The sequence below is a fragment of the Salvia miltiorrhiza genome, chromosome 6 (assembly GCF_028751815.1).
Source record: "Salvia miltiorrhiza cultivar Shanhuang (shh) chromosome 6, IMPLAD_Smil_shh, whole genome shotgun sequence".
Classification (NCBI taxonomy): domain Eukaryota; kingdom Viridiplantae; phylum Streptophyta; class Magnoliopsida; order Lamiales; family Lamiaceae; genus Salvia; species Salvia miltiorrhiza.
In genome coordinates this window covers 32,497,672-32,517,341 of record NC_080392.1, presented here as the reverse complement: position 1 = coordinate 32,517,341, position 19,670 = coordinate 32,497,672, and the positions used below count along the sequence as shown (strand labels likewise).

General features: G+C 40.0%; 1 long non-coding RNA gene across 1 annotated transcript; it reads right to left on the bottom strand.

Annotated features, from left to right (window-relative positions):
• Nucleotides 1-14,068: 14,068 nt before the first annotated feature.
• LOC130989119 (uncharacterized) lies at nucleotides 14,069-17,093 on the bottom strand. Its single transcript, XR_009090479.1, has 3 exons — nucleotides 16,776-17,093; nucleotides 14,763-14,826; nucleotides 14,069-14,244 (listed from the first exon to the last, which is right to left on the bottom strand). It is a non-coding gene; the product is annotated as an uncharacterized LOC130989119 (long non-coding RNA).
• Nucleotides 17,094-19,670: the final 2,577 nt, after the last annotated feature.

Below are 19,670 nucleotides of genomic sequence, written 5' to 3'. Positions count from 1 at the left end.
TCACTATCAAGTCGGGCAGGGCGTGATCCTCCCTCCTGGGCATCTCGAGATGGCAAAAACAGAATCGCGTGCATCATCATCTGAAAAGCCAAGGTGCCCGGCTCAGGCAAAGGAGCAACTCTTGGATATGGATTGAAAGGCACAATCTCAATCGACTCAGTGGAAACAATCGGCTGCTCAGCAACCACAACAGACGGAGCTGTTTTAGAGGGCGGTAATGGCAAAGGTGCCGTCACCGAAGAAAAGTCCCATGATGGGAAATTTGCACTGGGAAATGGCATGAGTGTTAAAGATGAGAATGGATCATGATCCCTCACAGGGGAAAAAGTTTCAAGAGCAATCGGCGCTGAGACAATAGGCTCAGACGTAACAGAAATAGGATCAGCTGGAGGTGGAGGAATAGTTGGATAAAGCTCTGTTGGCAGTGGAGGTGCCTCTTCTGCTCCTCCTGGCGCTGGTCCATTCAGGTTCCCATAAGGCGGTGAAGGTGGATCGCCGAAGGCAAAATAGCGATAACTAATCATTGCAATGAACCCGCGGAAGTCGGCGCCCAAGTAGCGCCCGAAATCATTTCGGAAGATGTAGTGGGGTACTAGGGAAGCTACCCATTCTTGCCACTCCGAAGGGAGCTGCGGAATCAAGTGCGTAATGGCCTCAGCCTCGCCGATGCCGCAAGATGTAGCCTCCATCCAGCGACTATGGTAACGCGCAAGGAATTCTCCGAGCGTATCACCCTCTTGAGGCCCAGTAGTCCTGAACCAATTGCGCATCGCCTCGCGATATTGCCTTTGCGTCGCTGTATCCTCTCGACTCTGCATCCTGTAATATTTACATCGTGTTCATCAAAAGTGAACGTAGCACCTGCCTGGTATTCCTTAATCAACAACATACTCGTTCTCTTTTGGTACGGTGGTGCCACGGCTATACTAGCCTCAAAATCTCCCCATAAAAGGGACAAGTGTTGCCTCATGTCATACTCCATCTCCTCAAGCATTTCCATCATTAAGCCAATTCGTTAACTCATTAGTAGATACAAGCTTAAAAACTTATCATAGAAGCAGTAAAGAACATCAAAACTTCAAGAACATCAAAACGTCAAAACATCAAGAACATCAAAACATCAAAACATCATAAACATCAAAAACTCTTACCTCGGTAAGCAGGCGGAGATGGAGGTGTTGGGGTGTTGTTTCCAAGAAAACTCTCAACTAGTCTAAGATTCAAATTTAAACTATGACTCCTTTTAGGAATAAGTGCTAACGAAGTTCGGCTTAGTTAAGAAACTTACTCAGAGCAGACGACCTGCTCTGATACCACTCTATCGCAGCCCGCCGCCTAGCCATTAATAGCGTAGACCGGGTATCGATACGACTAAATGAAAGTAGGAAACGAAGGCTGGAAAACTAATCCCATCTTTGTGCGGAAGCGTAAACAACTCGTACTATTTTAACATTCTTCTAGATTATAAACATTGGCATTTCTATAAAGGTCAAGCATCGGAATTTTGGGTTAACATAAACCAAAGGTCGTAGTTCGAACATGTACAAGGATTCTAATATATACAGAGTTACACAACAAAAGGTGATCGAACTATATGTATGGAGACATATAGTCGAGAGTATATTTCTTGACTAAGCCAAGAATGACTTCAAAAACATCATGCCGCCATAGAGGCGGAAAAGCATCAAAAGGTGATCACTCGAAACAACGATCCCTGCCAACACCATGCCATCCTCCGACCATGCTTAACCTGCACATTTAGAAATATATGCAGGGCGTGAGTACATAATACTCAGTGGACAGGTGCCGAAAGACAAGAAAAGTGCTCTTAGAGCTATATGTTTGAAGCTTGCCATAACATCAGCAATACACAGAAAAATTAAGTTAACGTCAAAGAGGCTGTGTATGCAGTTTTCATAATCAAACATCATATAAAAGTGTCTGCAGACAAATAATCAACAAGTATGTACCGCATCTACAAATTATCATCATCAAGGTACTGAGAAGTAGGCCTCCTTCACAAGCACCGTGACCGGCCGACCCGAAGACGGCTCACAGTCACCTCTGTGTACACAACCCCGCTTGTGGCAGGATCCGAATTCGTCTCATCAGTAGAGGGTAACACACAAATTCATCATTAGAAATATTGGCAAGTCAAACAGTTCATAAGCATCATTTTAACTCAACATTTGATAAGCTCATAACATCAATAATTCATTTTTAGAAAACTCGGTAATTTCATACTCATCATATTCTCAACATACTGCCCACCTGTAGTAACTTGGCGTGTTGCAGGTGGTATCTCAGAGAGATCTTTACTTGCGTCCTCGACGGGTCTCTGTAGTTGCGAGGAATATGTTAGAAACTTTCTCACAAAAAGCTTAACCTTAATCCTATAAAACACTCCTCATATCTATTCTCCAGCTTATCTCCTTCTAATCACTCGACTCTAAGATAAGCAAAAATCTAATCTTATTCTCAACATATCGCTCAGAAGGCTAAATTAAAAGCAATCAAGCACATAAGCATGCATACACACTTAAGCATATAACTCACTTAAAAACATATCACCAATAAGAAACGTAAGTTGAATCGGAGACCAGAGCAGAGGAATGCTCGGTGGTCAGAGTGGAAAAACTCAGTCGAGTAGAGCGGGGTAGCTCGGCGAAACAGCGGAGAAATGCTTGCCAGGGCAGAGGAATCAACTTGCCCGGGCAGCGAAATCATGAACTCTCTGGCAGAGCAATGGAGAAATGCCAGAGGAATGGCGAACTCTCTGTCGCCAGAGGAATCAAACGTCAGAGGAGTCGAATTATCAGAGGACTCAATCGTCAGAGGAGTCGAATTATCAGAGGACTCAATCGTCAGAGGAGTCGAATTATCAGAGGACTCAATCGTCAGAGGAGTCGAATTATCAGAGGACTCAAACTCAGAGGAATCACGCTCAGAGGAAAAGGACTCACTGGCAGGGCAGCGAGGAAATGAATTCTCTGTGATACCCCGGGAAAACATCTTCTCTGGCAAACTTGGGAAAACGATTTCTCTGGCATGCCAGCGGGAAAACGAATTCTCTGGCATGCCCGAGAAATGACTTCTCGTTTCGAGAACAAAGCTCAAGGCAGAACAGTGCCCTAAAGAGCTACTCGAAAAACTCGTCAACTTTGTCATCCTCAAAAATCATCAAACACTCAAAAACATCAAAACTTAGCATGCATCAACATAACTTACTCAAGAACTCTACAACCTCAAAATCATCAAAAACATTTACTCCTTCATACATCCTTACTCCATACCAAAACATCATACAAGACTTCACTAAACAGATTTCTCCCAAAATCACATATCAAACTCATTTTGTAAAAACTCCATCTCCAGACTCAGTTTTGCAAAAACTCATGCTCAAGACTAAATTTTGTAAAACACATGCTAATCACTTCAAAACATCACATAACACACAGAACAACACATATAACACATCTCGACTTAGTTTAAGAAAATAAGGATTTTTACAGGGCACAAACCCAAGTTTTTCGAAAATGAAGAAAAGAGAAGAAGGGGAAGTTTCTCATGCTTAATACATCTTATTACTCACACAAATCACCACATACTTCTCGCAAACAAGTCTAGACTCGAAAAATTAGAACACTTACGCAAAGAGTTTCAAGAGAAAGGGCGTCTTTTCTCGATTCTTCAGGTTATATCTCAACAAATCTTCTCGAAACCAGGATGGAAAGTGTTTAAGGCTAGATTTAGCGGAGTATTTGGTCTCAGTGGTGACTGGTGAAGCTTGGAGCTTAGTCTCCAATGGAGGAGAGAGAGAATATCGTGAAGGAGAGAGAAGAAGTTTGAAGGGCTGAGACTGATGAGAAATGACGGAGAGAAAGAGACGCTTCGGTTTTAACAATATTCTTATCCCAAAGGATTAGAAGCATTAAATGCGTGAATAGTGAATTGTCTCCCCTTAATCAGCAAGTCTCATCCGGCTAATCACACATGTGGGAAAAGGAATTATAAATAAGATTGTGAGCGTAGGGGTGTGCGACGGTAATAAAATCATATAAGCCAAGATTTTGAAAATCATACTGACTCAAATATCATAAGTGCGCACATAACATATAAATCGTATAACATCAAACAATTACTCACAAAATTAACACATTATAACAGATCATCACTCGCCATTAATCTAATGGTCATTCTAGCTTAATCCTCTCTATAGAAATCCTCAATTACTACCTCAACTCTATCTCTCGTTCTTCGTCTCAACTCGAAAACAAACATCTCCATCTCAATCTATCATCATTCTCAATTATCATAACATCTCTATCTTACTCATATCACCATCCATCGATAACTTCCTCACGACTATAGTCCGTTAGTCTTTGACTCTCGATAGTATTTCGATACTATTGTAAGGTAACTAAATACGGGGTGTTACAAAAACTATGGCATGAGAAAGGCACCTAAGCTGATAAGGACGCCAGAGCTAAGCAGAGCACAGGAGCTGAGACGAGCGCCAGAGTTGATAAGGCGGCCAGAGCTAACTCTCCACAAGTCCACTACGCCGTATCGACCACCGAAAGTTGTCCAACGTTCCAGCCCACCTCTGCCACCACCAATTGTTGATCCAACCCAACCATTACCGAAGCAAGGAGATCCTGGCAGCTTTATTCTTAGTATTGGTTTGGGTAGAGCTGGAGAGTTCTCGGGAATGTTAGACTTAGGTGCAGCAATCAATGTCCTGCCGTTTGCTATTTTTCAGAAATTGGGCAGGAAGGAAGATGAGCTTAAAAGCACGAGAACAAGACTTCAACTAGCTGATGGAGCATATTGTAGCACTCGTGGTCTTTTAAAAGATGTTGAGGTCAAGGTGAGAGGAATCACGGTGCTAGCCGATTTCGTGGTGCTTGATGAAGGGCAGGGCGTTATAGGAAAGAATGGACACCTTGTTCTACTCGGACGGCCTTTTATGGCTACTACCCAGACTCGCATTGATGTGGGATCTGGAACTGTGAGTATGGCGGGATCCGGTAGATCGGTAACGTTCTCGGTTTTCGATAAGAAGCCTGTTATTCCTACCCAGAATAAAGAAGGTGTGTTGCCAAAGGACGTGTTTGACCCTGGTGTCGCCCAGTCTAAGGAGAATTTCAGAGGAGAGGGTCATCGCATGAAACCCGATTATGGGCAGTTGAGTACTCCGATGGTGGTGGAGTCTCACACTCTGCATGATCCTCACTAAGGGTCAGATCTGAAGTCGGGCTGGCGACTCTAACTCTAGCGCTTGGTGGGAGGCAACCCACCGTTGGTTTGTTTTTGTTTTTCTTGTTCTTTTCTTGTTTTTCGTTGTTTGTTTTGTGTTTTTCTTAAGCTTCAGTTTCTTTGCGGATCCTATGATGCTTGGTGTGCATGCCCTTTTCCGAGCTGCACTTCTCCCAACGTGGCAACTCTCTGCTCTGCATAGACCGTAAATCCCCCTAATTCACCACCTCGCACGATGCTTCAGTTTCTCAATGCCGATAATCAGGGACGTTTTCTCAACTCTATTCTTATTTCTTTTGTGCCCTGAGGACATGGCATGCTTTAAGTGTGGGGGGGTGTTTTATTGTGTTTATATTGTCAATTGGGCAAAATTGATTTTTCTATGCTTAGTTTTTGGTCTCGAATCTTGCTAATTTATATGAATTTGTGGAAGAGTAGATTGTTTTCGATGCGAATTTCGGGTTTGTAAATGAATGGTGGTTATTCTTGTTTTACTCTTGATATATGTTTCTTGTTTGTGCAATGAATTATGAGTTTTGTTGCAACATGATTGTAAGTTAGTAAAACGTGATTTGTCCGGTAGATGCTAGAAGGAGTGCTGTCATTGTGATTGCCTACGATCGTATCTTATCTGTGAAATGTGAAAAATGTTGGACGAATTGCCAACTTCAAAATTGCCAGCTCTGAAACATCTGGCCTGTTCTAAAACGTGACAGCTCTGAGTCTCTGCTCCTCTAGTCTAACTATGAGCATGGGAAACCACGTGAAAAGACTTTGGATTACATCCAAATGGTTTTTATTTCACGAAATATGGCTCAACTATCGAAAATCTCAAGCACACAAAGTGTGAAAAATGGTGATATTGATTATAAAGGCGATCACATTAGGGAATTCACTTCTAGCGGAGAATTGGGTCTGATCGAATTGCTTACATTACTGTTTTGTTGCTTCTTAAACTTTGAGTTAATTGCATGATCGAGAGAGGTGTATTGATTGTAAAATTTTGAATTGACTTTGAGAATGATTGGATGGAAATTAGCATTGTTGAAATCAATCTCTTCCTAGGATTCATATGGATTTTGCTTGAGGACAAGCAAAAGGCTAAGTGTGGGGGGGTTGATTTATGCTTAATTGTTCTAATTTTAGGGGTTTGAATGTGCTCATTGTAAGTTAAATCTTCTGGAAATTGGTGCGTTTTATGGTGTATTTGATGCTTTTCAGGAGATTTAGGTTTTAATGGTGGAAGAGTATAATTTTGGGGATTTTTGGCTAAAAATGGCGTTTTTACGCCAGACCAGACCAGAGCAGAGAAATCGCTGGCCAGAGCAGAGAAATGCACCAAGTCAGAGAAGTGGTCTAGGCCAGAGGAATCATAGGCCAGAGAAATCAACCGCCAGAGAAATCACCCGTCAGAGAACTCGCTAAGCCAAAGAAGTCACGCCAGAGAACTCGCTAAGCCAAAGAAGTCGCGACAGAGAAGTCGCGCCAGAGAACTCGCTAAGTCAGAGAACTCGCTAAGCCAGAGAAGATAACCAGAGCAGAGAAATCAACCATTCCTCTGCAGAGAAGCGCTAGCATCAGAGAAGTCAGCACCAGAGAAATCATCCATTTCTCTGGCGTGACCCATTCCCCTGGCGATAGCCATTTCTCTGGCGAGAGCCGCGATTTCCGCCAGAGTGGAGATTACTTGCTGCGCGCGTCACAGCTGGAAGTTACCTTTTCATACACGATTCTATTTCCTTTTAGAGTCCGGTTTTGCATGGCAACTTCCATGGTGATCCTGGAGGATTTGAAGTCTATAAATAGGGCCTTACTTTTCATTGTAAGATATCATCATCATCATCATTCTTGTCCTAGTTTTAGATGCCATCTTTGCGATCTGTTGGCATCCGAAGCTTAGGATTTACTTGCTTTCATAGTTTTTCATAGTTTTCGAATTCATTGTTTTAAGTTAGATTTCAATTCAGTTTTTTAGTTTATTCTTGGATTGTGATTGAGTGACACAATTACACGTTCAAGACGTTTACGGTATTTCGTATTTCAATTCAATTTATTTTGTTTAATCATGTTTACGTTTTTCGTTTATGATCATGCTTTCTTTTTAATTATGCAATTTAAATTATGCACTTTAGTTTCATGCTTAGATTAGAAGTCTTTAAATTTACAAGTATTTAATTTCATAAGTAGGTTTAATTTAAGTTCTTTAAAATCTTGCCTAGGGTTTAATAGTTCAATTTGCCTAGTTAATTTTAAGTTCAGTTTTTAATTTCAAGTTTTAGTTTAATAATCAAAACCTTTACTGCTTTCTTTTACTGTTTTTCCTGCGATACAATTAAAAGCCCTTTAAGACTTTCCTTGAGAGATGACACTGGGTCAACTTACCATCACTAGGATGTCCTTGTCCTATTGCAAGTCAATCTAGAGGTGTTTCTAGTTGAGTCATTACGTATCTATAAAAACAACCGAGCATCCTCTCGAAGCCAAGCTTGTTTAGAAGTATCAGAAGTTGGTGGATCATCAATCATATGATTATCCATAGAGACACTCAACAAATAAAGTTCAATGGTCTGACGCCAATCCAAATAATTTATAGAACTGAGTTTGTGCTCTGTGATTTTTGTCATCACAGGTACAACATCAGTTGCTACAGTGTGTGTGGCTTCTCCAGTCATAGTAAACCACACCAAATCAATCTTTTCCAAACAAAATTATAATTCCAAACAGAGAGAGAACCTGTACCGAAACGGAATCCAACACCAACTAGGTATTGACCCAAACAAGTACACGGATCGAAAGAGGACGTCGAGATGAGTTGAACGAGACTAGAAAGAGTAGATTCCGGTGTCGCACGTGTCGTCACGTGCCGGGAACGTGCCGCTGGTCAGTCGGACTCTGGTGGCCGCCGGACTTCAGGCGTGAGGTCGCCAGACGGCAACGTACCTCCCTGGACTGGAGGTGTCGAATGGTAAGGGCTGGAATAGAGGCAGACATCGGCGGCTAGGGTAAACCCTAATTTTCAAATCTGAAATTTTTTGAAAAATCCTAAATCTCAAACCCCAGATCGATTGCTTTGATACCATGTAAGATAGCAACGTAAAACACAATTGGGGTAAATTTTCTGTGTTTATTCCTCTACACCAACTGCATATATATACACAAGAGATCTATCTATAATAGGAAAGCTATAAAGCCCATATACAATACTAACTAAAGCCCATAAGAACCCATATAATTCTAACAAAGAGATTGATTTCAACAATGTTAATTTCCATCCAAACATTCTCAAAGTCAATTCAAAATTTTACAATCAATACACATCTCTCGATCATGCAAGTAACTCAAAGTTTAAGAAGCAACAAAAGAGTAATGCAAGTAATTCGATCAGACCCAATTCTCCGCTAGAAGTGAATTTGATACATGCCATGGAGGCCCAAGTTACGTTGCATATGTGGGCTAATTTAATAGAGTCTTTTATTTTGTTTTATCTTATAATTTTCGTGGGTTATGTTAGGGTGGCTGAAATTAGGCCTTAGTTGAGTCAATTTTGAGTTTTATACCTTGTTTTGACTAAGGATATGTTTCCTTATTAGATTAGGAGTTATTTTCCAGGTTTATTCTCCTAGTTTGGTTAGGTTTTCGCATACCTTATTTGTAGTCTTTATGATGGACGAAAATTAGGGTGTCTTTTTGCTTGTTAGTCAAGTTAGGTTTAGTCTTTACTTTGCCTATATATAAGGCTTTGTGTTGGACGAAATTTACAACATTTTTTTATCAATAAACTTGTGAGTTTTATTTCTCTCTTGAGAATTTCGAATTCCTCTTGATTATTCCAAGACGAATTCAATTATCGACGTAACGGCGAGTCAACCAACCCTCGTCGGGTGTCATTCAGCGTCCCCGAGTTGCTGCATCAACTGCACGTTGGGATATAGGGCATTCAGTCGCCTATATCATTCCGTGGGTTAGATTCAGAGGTTTTGGGATTCCATCCTTTCCGTTCAAGTTCAGTCTTCCGCGTGCGTTGTGATCGATTGGTCGGCAAGGATCATATCATTAGGTCTCTTTATTTTTGCCTATATATAGGCCTCTTGTTATGAATGAATTATCAACCAATTTTATATCAAATTTCGTGAGTTATCACTTCTCCTTGAGAGTTTAGAATTTTCTCTTGTATATTCCAAGAGAGTTCATTTATCCGGCGTAACGGCGAGTCAACCATCCCTCGTCGCGTGTCATTCATCCTCCCCGAGTTGCTGCGTCAACTGCACGTTGGGGTTTAGGGATTCATTCGCCTAAATCATTCCGTGGGTTAGATTCAGAGGTTTTGGGATTCCATCTTCTGTTCGTTGTTCAAGTCTTCCGTTTACGTGGTGTTCGATTTGATCGGCCAGGATCATATCATTTGGTATCAGTTTTTCCAGGTTTCGAAAGGGGCGAAATTTCTAGGGTGCTCTGTTGGGTTTTGTTCATAATTTCAGTTCGGTTGGGTTTTGTTCATAATTTCAGTTCGGGTAGACGTTTTCTAGGGGTTACTGTTCGGTTCTGTTCATAATTTCAGTCCGTTCTCGAGAGAGTATGAGTGTGAGTTCAGCAAATCACAGCCATCCGGCAGTTTTTTATGGTTGCAATCGAGATACAAAGTGTCGAACATGTCAAGGTTTCGGATCCAATGAGAGCGAGCCATGGGAGAATCTCTTTCACACAAGAGTTCTTGTCCAAGACAAGTTGTGCAGTGTGATCATTGATGGCGAAAGTTGCACGAATATGGTGAGTAGGTTCATGGTGACGAGATTGGGGCTGCCCGAGTTGAATCACCCCAAACCGTATCGTTTGCAATGGCTGAATGAGACCGGCGTCGTCGAGGTCACCAAGCAAGTGAAAGTGTCTTTTAGCTTGGGGAGGTATGAAGACGAGGTTTTGTGCGATGTTATTCCCATGCAGGCGACCCATATTTTGTTGGGTAGACCGTGGCAGTTTGATAGACAAGCTACTCAGGATGGAGTCACTAACAAGTACTCCTTTAAGTATAAGCACAAGAGGGTGGCCCTTGTTCCCCTTAGCCCTCAACAAGTTTCTGAGGATCACGTGAAACTGCAGCAACTGCACCAGGAGGCGAATGAGGTGAAGTCTAAGGCGCAGCCGGTAGAGAACATGGAGTTGCAGGTTGCAGTGGAAATTGCTCATGAGGTTGTTGCTCTCCAAGATGAGGAGACCGATCCCGATAGGCCACAATTGGAGGAGACCGACGAAGCAAAGGCTTTGACGCAAGCTAAGGGCGTTGAAAAGGAGCAGCCCATAGATAAAATGGAGATTGGGTTTATGCAGAAGTCATTTCTTGCAAGGGCTTGTGATTGGATGTGGGCCGTGAAGGAGGAGAGGCTGATCATTGTGTTGCGGTTCAAGGTTCAAGAGAAGTCAGAGTTAGAGCCGAAGAAGAATAATAATGCACAAGGGAGAAAAGCTATGGTCCAACAGTCAATTAATGCAAGGAACGAAAATTTGATTTTTGATCCCGGCATTTGGATTGACGACTTGGATTTGAGGACAAATCCCTTTCAAGAGGAGGGGAATGATACATGCCATGGAGGCCCAAGTTACGTTGCATATGTGGGCTAATTTAATAGAGTCTTTTATTTTGTTTTATCTTATAATTTTCGTGGGTTATGTTAGGGTGGCTGAAATTAGGCCTTAGTTGAGTCAATTTTGAGTTTTATACCTTGTTTTGACTAAGGATATGTTTCCTTATTAGATTAGGAGTTATTTTCCAGGTTTATTCTCCTAGTTTGGTTAGGTTTTCGCATACCTTATTTGTAGTCTTTATGATGGACGAAAATTAGGGTGTCTTTTTGCTTGTTAGTCAAGTTAGGTTTAGTCTTTACTTTGCCTATATATAAGGCTTTGTGTTGGACGAAATTTACAACATTTTTTTATCAATAAACTTGTGAGTTTTATTTCTCTCTTGAGAATTTCGAATTCCTCTTGATTATTCCAAGACGAATTCAATTATCGACGTAACGGCGAGTCAACCAACCCTCGTCGGGTGTCATTCAGCGTCCCCGAGTTGCTGCATCAACTGCACGTTGGGATATAGGGCATTCAGTCGCCTATATCATTCCGTGGGTTAGATTCAGAGGTTTTGGGATTCCATCCTTTCCGTTCAAGTTCAGTCTTCCGCGTGCGTTGTGATCGATTGGTCGGCAAGGATCATATCAGAATTCCCTAATGTGATCGCCTTTATAATCAATATCACCATTTTTCACACTTTGTGTGCTTAAGATTTTCGACAGTTGAGCCATAATTCATGAAATAAAAATCATTTGGATGTAATCCAAAGTCTTCTCACGTGGTTTCCCATGCTCATAGTTAGACTAGAGGAGCAGAGACTCAGAGCTGTCATGTTTCAGAACAGGCCAGATGTTTTAGAGCTGGCATTTTCAGGGTTGGCAATTCGTCCAACATTTTTCACATTTCACAGATAAGATACGATCGTAGGCAATCACAATGACAACACTCCTTCTAGCATCTACCGGACAAATCACGTTTTACTAACTTACAATCGTGTTGCAACAAAACTCAAATTCTTTGCATAAACAAGAAACATATATCAAGAGTAAAACAAGAATAACCACCATTCATTCACAAACCCGAAATTCGCATCGAAAACCATCTACTCTTCCGCAAATTCATAAAAATTAGCAAGATTCGAGACCAAAAACTAAGCATAGAAAGACTAATCTCGCCCAATTGAAAATATAAGCACAATAAAACACCCCCCCCCACACTTAAAGCATGCCATGTCCTCAGGGCACAAAAGAAATAAGAATAGAGGAGAAAACGTCCCTGATTATTGGCATGGGGAAACTGAAGCATCGTGAGAGGCGGTGAAGAGTGGAGTTTGTGGTCGATGCAGAGTAGAAAATGGCCACGCTGAATCAGGTCAGCGCTGGCAGAGCAGCGCGGAAAAGTGCAGCGCGGAGAAGTTTAGCGCTGGCAGAGCAGCGCGGAGAAGTTTAGCACTGGCGTGCAGTAGCGGTGGTGGCTGTTAGGTCCTAAGGGTCTCGAATAGGTGTATGGGGGGTAAATACACCTATGGGCTATTTTAAACTTAATCTACTGACCTCAATCAAAGGGATCTCAGTCAGAGATCAAAACGAAACTTTACATGCAAACAAGGACTCCTGTTTTACTGAAATCAGTTTTTACCAACAGGGTTGACGAATGATACTGAAAGCTCTTCAGTAATGAGTTATCAGTTAAGTTGCTGGAACTTAACTGATGCAAGTAAGGGCTTCAGTCGTGTTTGCAAAGATAGAGATGATATCACTCTTCCTAACTATCAGAGGATAGTTCAGTCAGATCGATATCATACGCAACGGTAATTAAACTTAGTTTCATAATAGCCTCGGTGGAGCAAGTTGTTGGTTTAATGTTTCTCTTTGCTGTTAGTCAGTTTTCAGTTTTATCAAATGAAATAGCACAAGTAAGAATGTAAAACTGAAAGCTGTAAACAACACACAGACTTTTACGTGGTTCAGAAAAACCCTTTCCTACATCCACGGTTGGTTGATCAGACCAACAATCCACTCCGCAAGTGATTTACTGGTGCACTGCAAACCGTACCCGTGTGCTTGCCTCGTGCACACAACCGTAAACTGAAGAAAACCATTCTTCAGCACCCACACAACACTCGTGTAGGATTTCCCTGCTAAGCACACCTCGTGCTCAGACTTTTCACTCAGAGTTCAGAGTACCTTTCTAAACTCCGAACCACTCAAACACTCTTATGGGAGGGAGGTTTGAACGAGTGCCAACTATACTTACAAAGAACAAGTTCTTTGAAGCAAGTTTGACCTTTGGCTTTTGGGTAAACAGATATATGCCTAGGGTCTAAGAGAATGTATGTAATCAGCAGTGACTGATTTTGGCTTTGGAATTCTCTTCTTCGATTCAAGCTTTGGGGCGGTTAAGCTTTAGGCTGAGTAGCAATTTTGGCAGAGCTTCAGCTTATGTCGTTGAATCGGTGAAGGTTGAAGTGATCCTCGAGCGCTATTTGTAGGAGAACTCTTGAATAGATCCGTTGGCGTAAATCGTCCTCAAGATTTCTTCCGTTGGAGTGCAATTCGAATTTGGGCTGAGGCTTCAATCTTTGAGGTTCCTTGTCTGTGTGGAAACGGCTCTCTTTGATGGACAGGAGATGTGACGTCTCTGAAAAGTAACCACCAGATAGGAATGACCTCTGCAGAGATAAGATATTCTGAGATCTCTGCATTTAATGTGGCTGTACTTGTGCGTACGTGGCTTCCTCTGAACGTTGGAAGATCAGTCCTAGGAGGAATGTTCAACTGATACTTGACTTTAGTATCAGTCCTTTGCGCGCATTAAATAATTAGTCTTCAACTGATTCTTCAACTGATACTTCAGTTGGTATCTGCAGTCTTCAGTCTTCAGTCTTCGTTCTTCAGTCTTCAGTCTTCGACACCGCAAGCTAAACTAGAAATGAACTCTAACACTTGAGTTCAAAACGATTCTAGTCTATTACTGTCGCAGCCCGATTCCCGACACTAGTGATAGTGGGGTACGAGTATCGATACGACTATTTTTAAAAGAATAAAAGATAAGAAGAATAGGTCGAACATCAAGCGGAAGCTCGCATCAAAAGGTGTTAAAGAAATCATTATAAATGAACCCAAGGGTAAAATCGTCAATGTCGTTATAACTTTTTAATTATCAGGAATTTCACGAACAAAAACAAAACGGGTATTGCTCATTTTTCGTAAGGAATCATAATATGCAGAGTATCGTAGCAAAAGGCGAACCGATTATATGTATGAAGACATATAACCGTGAGTACATTGCTTAACTTCAAAAGAAAATTAAAGTATATCAATCATCAAGACTTTATCGTCAAAATGGAAATACGATAAAGTAAATACATCCTCCAACATTTCCCCGCCAGCACCAGACCAATCTCGCTCCTCGCTTAGTCTGCACATTTAGAAATACATGCAGGGCGTGAGTATATAATACTCAGTGGGCAAACGCCGAAAAACAAGAAAGGCGCTCTTAGAGCTATAAGTTTGAAGCTTGCCACATCTCAGCAATACACAGAAATAAAGTTAGCGTAAATGAATCTGTGCATGCAGTTTTCATAATCATGATATCATAAAGAAACTATAGCGCTATCAAAGTACTCATCATGCATGTACCACATCTACAACTCATCATCATCAAAGGTACTGAGAAGTAGGCCTCCCTCTCAAGTACCGTGACCGGCCGACCCGAAGACGGCTCGCAGTCACCTCTGTGCACAAAATCCCGCTTGTGGCAGGACCCAATTCGTCTCATCTCATCAGTAGAGGGTAACATACAAGCTCAACCTCAAAAATTGGCAAGTCAAACAGTTCTCAAATATCATTTATCTCGAAACATTTGTTAAACTCATAACATCATTAAAAAATTTTAGAAAGCTCGAATGATATACGTATACTCAAAATATTGCCCACCTGAAGACCTTACTCAAAAACTCCCGTCAAAGCGGAGTTACTTACTTCCCTGCTCTGCTCGTGTCTTCAGGGATCATCGTCATCATCGAAGGTTCATGTCATAAAATGAATCTCGATTAGAACTCAACGACAAAAACTCATGCCTTAACTCATGCTCTATCTTATATTCTATCTCTTAATCAACTCTACATAAACTTCTTCACTCAATTCAAATCCTTAAGTCCAAGGATAGGTTTCAAGAAAATCATGGTTCTAAGTCTCGATTTATCTCTCATATAAGACTCGTCTAATCTCATTAAAACACTTAGGCAACATAAACACATAAGGCACATAAGAAAATACAATCAAACATCAACAAATCATGTCCTGTTTTCCCACTGACTCAACTTCAAAATTTAACACGTTCTGATCCGACATCTCCTGGACTCCAGACGCATACCAAAAGAAAGGTATTTGAGTCTAGTTTCATTTAAAAAAAAGTAGAGTCAGAAACTCCAAGTGGTTTGGGAGATATGACGTTTTTACCACGGTCTACCATATTCGGCAGTTTTGAGCAATCGGAAACATTGATTTTTGAAAAATAGTAAACGTTGTCAAACCAAGCTCAAATTTGGTGGATATCTAGCCCATACAGTAAGATTGATACCATAAAAATTTGGAAAGCTAGATCATACAGGAAGCTACTGAAATGAATGACTTTGTCCCCTGTTCTCTGAAATTCCCGGTAGAAATGTGCAGATTTGGTTTTGCATTTTATAAAAATAGTAAATCAAGTCCAAATGACTTGACATTTTACCGGTATGCTCAAGACTCATGTAGGGCCATTCTGTAAAATTGTCAAAGCCATTAGACATCGACAACCCGTCGATCACAGTAGGTCAGTAGCCTACGAAAAATCACCAAAAACTCATCTCAAACTCTTAAATGCTCAATTCAACATTCCTTCAAAGAAAACCAATCAAAGCTCATTTTAAACACATATAACACTCAAAAACATTCAAAAACATTTAAAATACTCATCATACTCAAATTAACTCTCCTCTTTTACATCTTAACTCAAATCTCAAGGAAAACGTTTCTACAACGTATCAAGTAAATCCTCTTCTCAATTTCATGCTTAAAAACACTCAATCATTCAAAATGACCTCATACTTCATATAACTCATTTTATACACATCAATCCCCTATAATCATACCAACCAAACTTTAATAAAAACTCATATATTCACATAAACTCTCAACAAAAACATGACAACTTCACAAAATGATCATAAATCAATTTGACCTCATTTTATCATTCGTTAACCCCACATCATATGAGAACTCAAAAACTCCTTCAAACTAAACTAAGTCCAAATTTTACTTAGCTTACATTAGACTTAATCAAACATATTAAAACACTAATATCATGCTCAAAAACATATATCTTAAGCTAAATCACTTAATAGACACATAGACAAGAAAGTCCTAATTTTTACCAAACTAAACTCTTTGAAATTTTATAAACTCACATGGATCTTTAATCTCATCATATATCTATCAATTTTAGTCATTTAAACTCACATATACTCCATCCATTTACAAATTAGAGCATAGATACACATAGCCCTAATTTTAGTAAACTAACTCATATCAAAATCATCATTTGACATCATATACTCAATTTACTCCATCAATCATCATCATATACATCTTATGAACTCCTCTTCATCATCAATTCATCACTTTAATCATCAACTCAAAAATTCCCAATTTTGGGAAACTAAACTATATCAAAGTTTGAATCTCAAAGCATAGCTTTTCAAAACACACATCAATCATCACCAAACATCACATAGATCATTTTTCTCACCTCAAATCAAGGAAAGAAAAAGAAAAAATTTTGAAGTGTAGAACACCTATTTTTCGAAAATTTGAGGAAAAGAAAGGGGGTGATTTTCTTGCTTCAATCTTTCAAGAATACTCATATACAAACTCACACAAATTTTATCTATGAATATAGAGATCACTTACCCAAGTTTACACCAAATATCAAATTTTCTCTCTCTAGTCTTGAAGCCAATCTTCAAGGATTCTCTTGAATTCAAGTTGATAAGAGGTGTTTAGGTGGGATTTTGTTGGTGATTTATGTGTTTGGCATATTTTGGTAAAGCTTCGGAGGTCTCATCTATGGTTGACAATGGTGGAAAGTAGAGAGATGAAGGGGAGAGAGAGAGTGCCGAATTGGGTGGAGTGAGGAGAGAGGTGGTCGAATTTGTGAGTGAGGGAGAGAGAATTGCTTCACAAGATATGAATTGATTTGGATGATCTTGTGGAAGATTTGTGATCTTAAAGAAAGATTTGTGAATCTTATGGAATATATGCAATTAATGCATTGATCTCTCTCTCTCTAATCTCTACACTCTCTCTAAATCTCTACTCTCTAAATCTCTACTCTCTCAATCTCTACACTTAGTAAATTTTAGTAATTAGTCTCATACTTGGGAAATTAAAAATAAATCATGTGAGAAGGGTGATTAAATAATAATCACAAAAACTATGGAAATATTACTCATTTATAAAGTACCATAGTATAATTATTCATGTGACCAAAATAAAATAATTATAGCACTAATATTAGTGCACTCACTCAATTATAATATTCCTCATCATAGGAAAAATAATTTAAAAAAAATTATGCTTGGAAAAATTTCCATAAACCGGCATCGTTCGATTTCTCGGTAAAAATAAACCGCACTTTCTTTGGAAACTTAATAAAAATTCCCAAGTGCTAAGGTTTCAAATAAAAATCATAATAATATGGTCATATTGACACACGTCACAAAATCACATAATCATTCAGTCACGTAAATTCACATAACATCACATCAAAACAGTCGGCAGACTCAAATAAGCTAGACGTCTCTCTGACCGACTCTATTTATCAAGGTTTCTCACTCTTTCTTCCTCGACTCTATTTCCAACTCATTATTTCTATTTTTCTTAATAGGACAGTCAATCTCTAATAATTCAGTATCCGGTAACTCTATTCCCGGTAGTTGGAAATAAAATAAAATCTCAGCTCAATTCAATCAGCATCTCTATCTCAACTCATTTCTCAAATCTCATCACTCTAATTCCATCATCGGTTTATTCACTCGTATCTCTATTTAAAAGACAATCTGTCTTATCTGCTCATAAAAAAAAAGTAGTCTCGTATTTCGACATCTCAGTACTCTCAATAGTGTTAAGACACTATCTCACATCATGAGGAAAAGTACGGGGTGTTACATCCTACCCCCCTTAAAAAACATTTCGTCCCGAAATTTGAGTTATTCACCTTCGGGAAAAAGTTCTGGGTACTTCTCTTTCATCTTCTCTTCAACTTCCCATGTTGATTCTTCTTGACTGTGATATCTCCATTGGATTTTTATCAAAGGAATCGATTCGTCCCTCAATTATTGGATCTTCCAGTCCTGCATAGCATCAGGTTTATCTCTTCGTAGCTCAAAACTGGTTCCAGGGACACTTCTTCTTGATAGATGACGTGTTTTGGATCAAACACGTACTTTCTCAATTGAGAAACATGGAAAACGTCATGGACGTTCGCGAAGCTCAGAGGCAACGCTAGTTTATAGGCTACATGGCCTATTTACTCTAATACATATCATAAGGTCCTATATATATCTCGGTTTGAGTTCTTCGTTAACTCGAAAATGACATGCTCCCCGGGATAGGGAAAAACTCACACAAACATCATTTCTAACGTTGAAAGAATCTATCAGTGATTACTCAACTGTTTGATTTTCTTCTCTCGATTTTGCTAATCGATGCCATAATTCATGGCTATGTGGTTCCACTTCTATTGTGAAAGTCTTTAATAGGTATAATTGTATAAGGTTGCCAAAGTGGCACCTTCACGTGTTAACACGTTAAACATCCTTCTACGAATGATGCCATCTCTCGCTTCTTATTCTCCTATCAAAGCGTCGTTTCAGTCTTGGCACGTATTTATACTTTCCGCCTGTGCGGTGTAAAAGGTATCATGAGCTTTGCTCGAAATTTCGTTTTTCAGCTCTTCTTTATCAGGCACACACAGTCGCTCTCTTAAAACTAAAATGGTATTATCTGCCGCCTCTTGATAATTCTCTATTTTCTCGATTCGAATCTTCATTCGAAATCTTTCCATCTTCTCATTCTCTCTCTGAGCTGTGACTATTCTCGATCGTAAGTCAGGTGTAATGCTCAGTGCAGAAATTATTATTTCTGTCGTTGGTGGTGGTATCTCTACCTCCTAATTCATCTTCTCGAATTCCTTGATTGGGTTCACTTCTCGTGTAAGGAGAAATCTTAACTCTCCCTGATTCTTTCTGCTCAATGCGTCGGTTACAACGTTAGCTTTTTCCAGGGTGATAATTTGCTCCTCGATCGTAATCCTGCACTAACTTTCATCATCTTCTTTATCGCATGTTCAGATCTTCTTGCTCAAGAATTATTTGAGACTTTTATGATCGGTGTATATCTCACACAGTGCTACGTAGAGACGGTGTCTCCAGATCCTCAAAGCAAGCACTACGGCTGCTAATTCTAAATCATGCGTTAGATAACTCATCTCGTGTGGTCTCTGTTGTCGCGAAGCATACGCTATAACTTTTTCCTCTCGCATCAGTATAACTGCATACTCTCTATCCGCTTTCGGAACAGCTAAGCTGGGGTAATAGTAAGTCTCTTCTTTAACTCTGAAAACTTCGCTCGCATTTGTTCGTTCAAACGAACTTGACTTCTTTCTTCAGCAGGTGCGTCAATGGCTTAGCGATTTTTGAAAAGCCCTCAATAAAACGTCGATAGTATCCTGCTAATCCCAGAAAACTATGACTCTCGTGCAGTGTGGTTGGCGATCTCCACTCATGTATCGCTTGGACTTTCGCT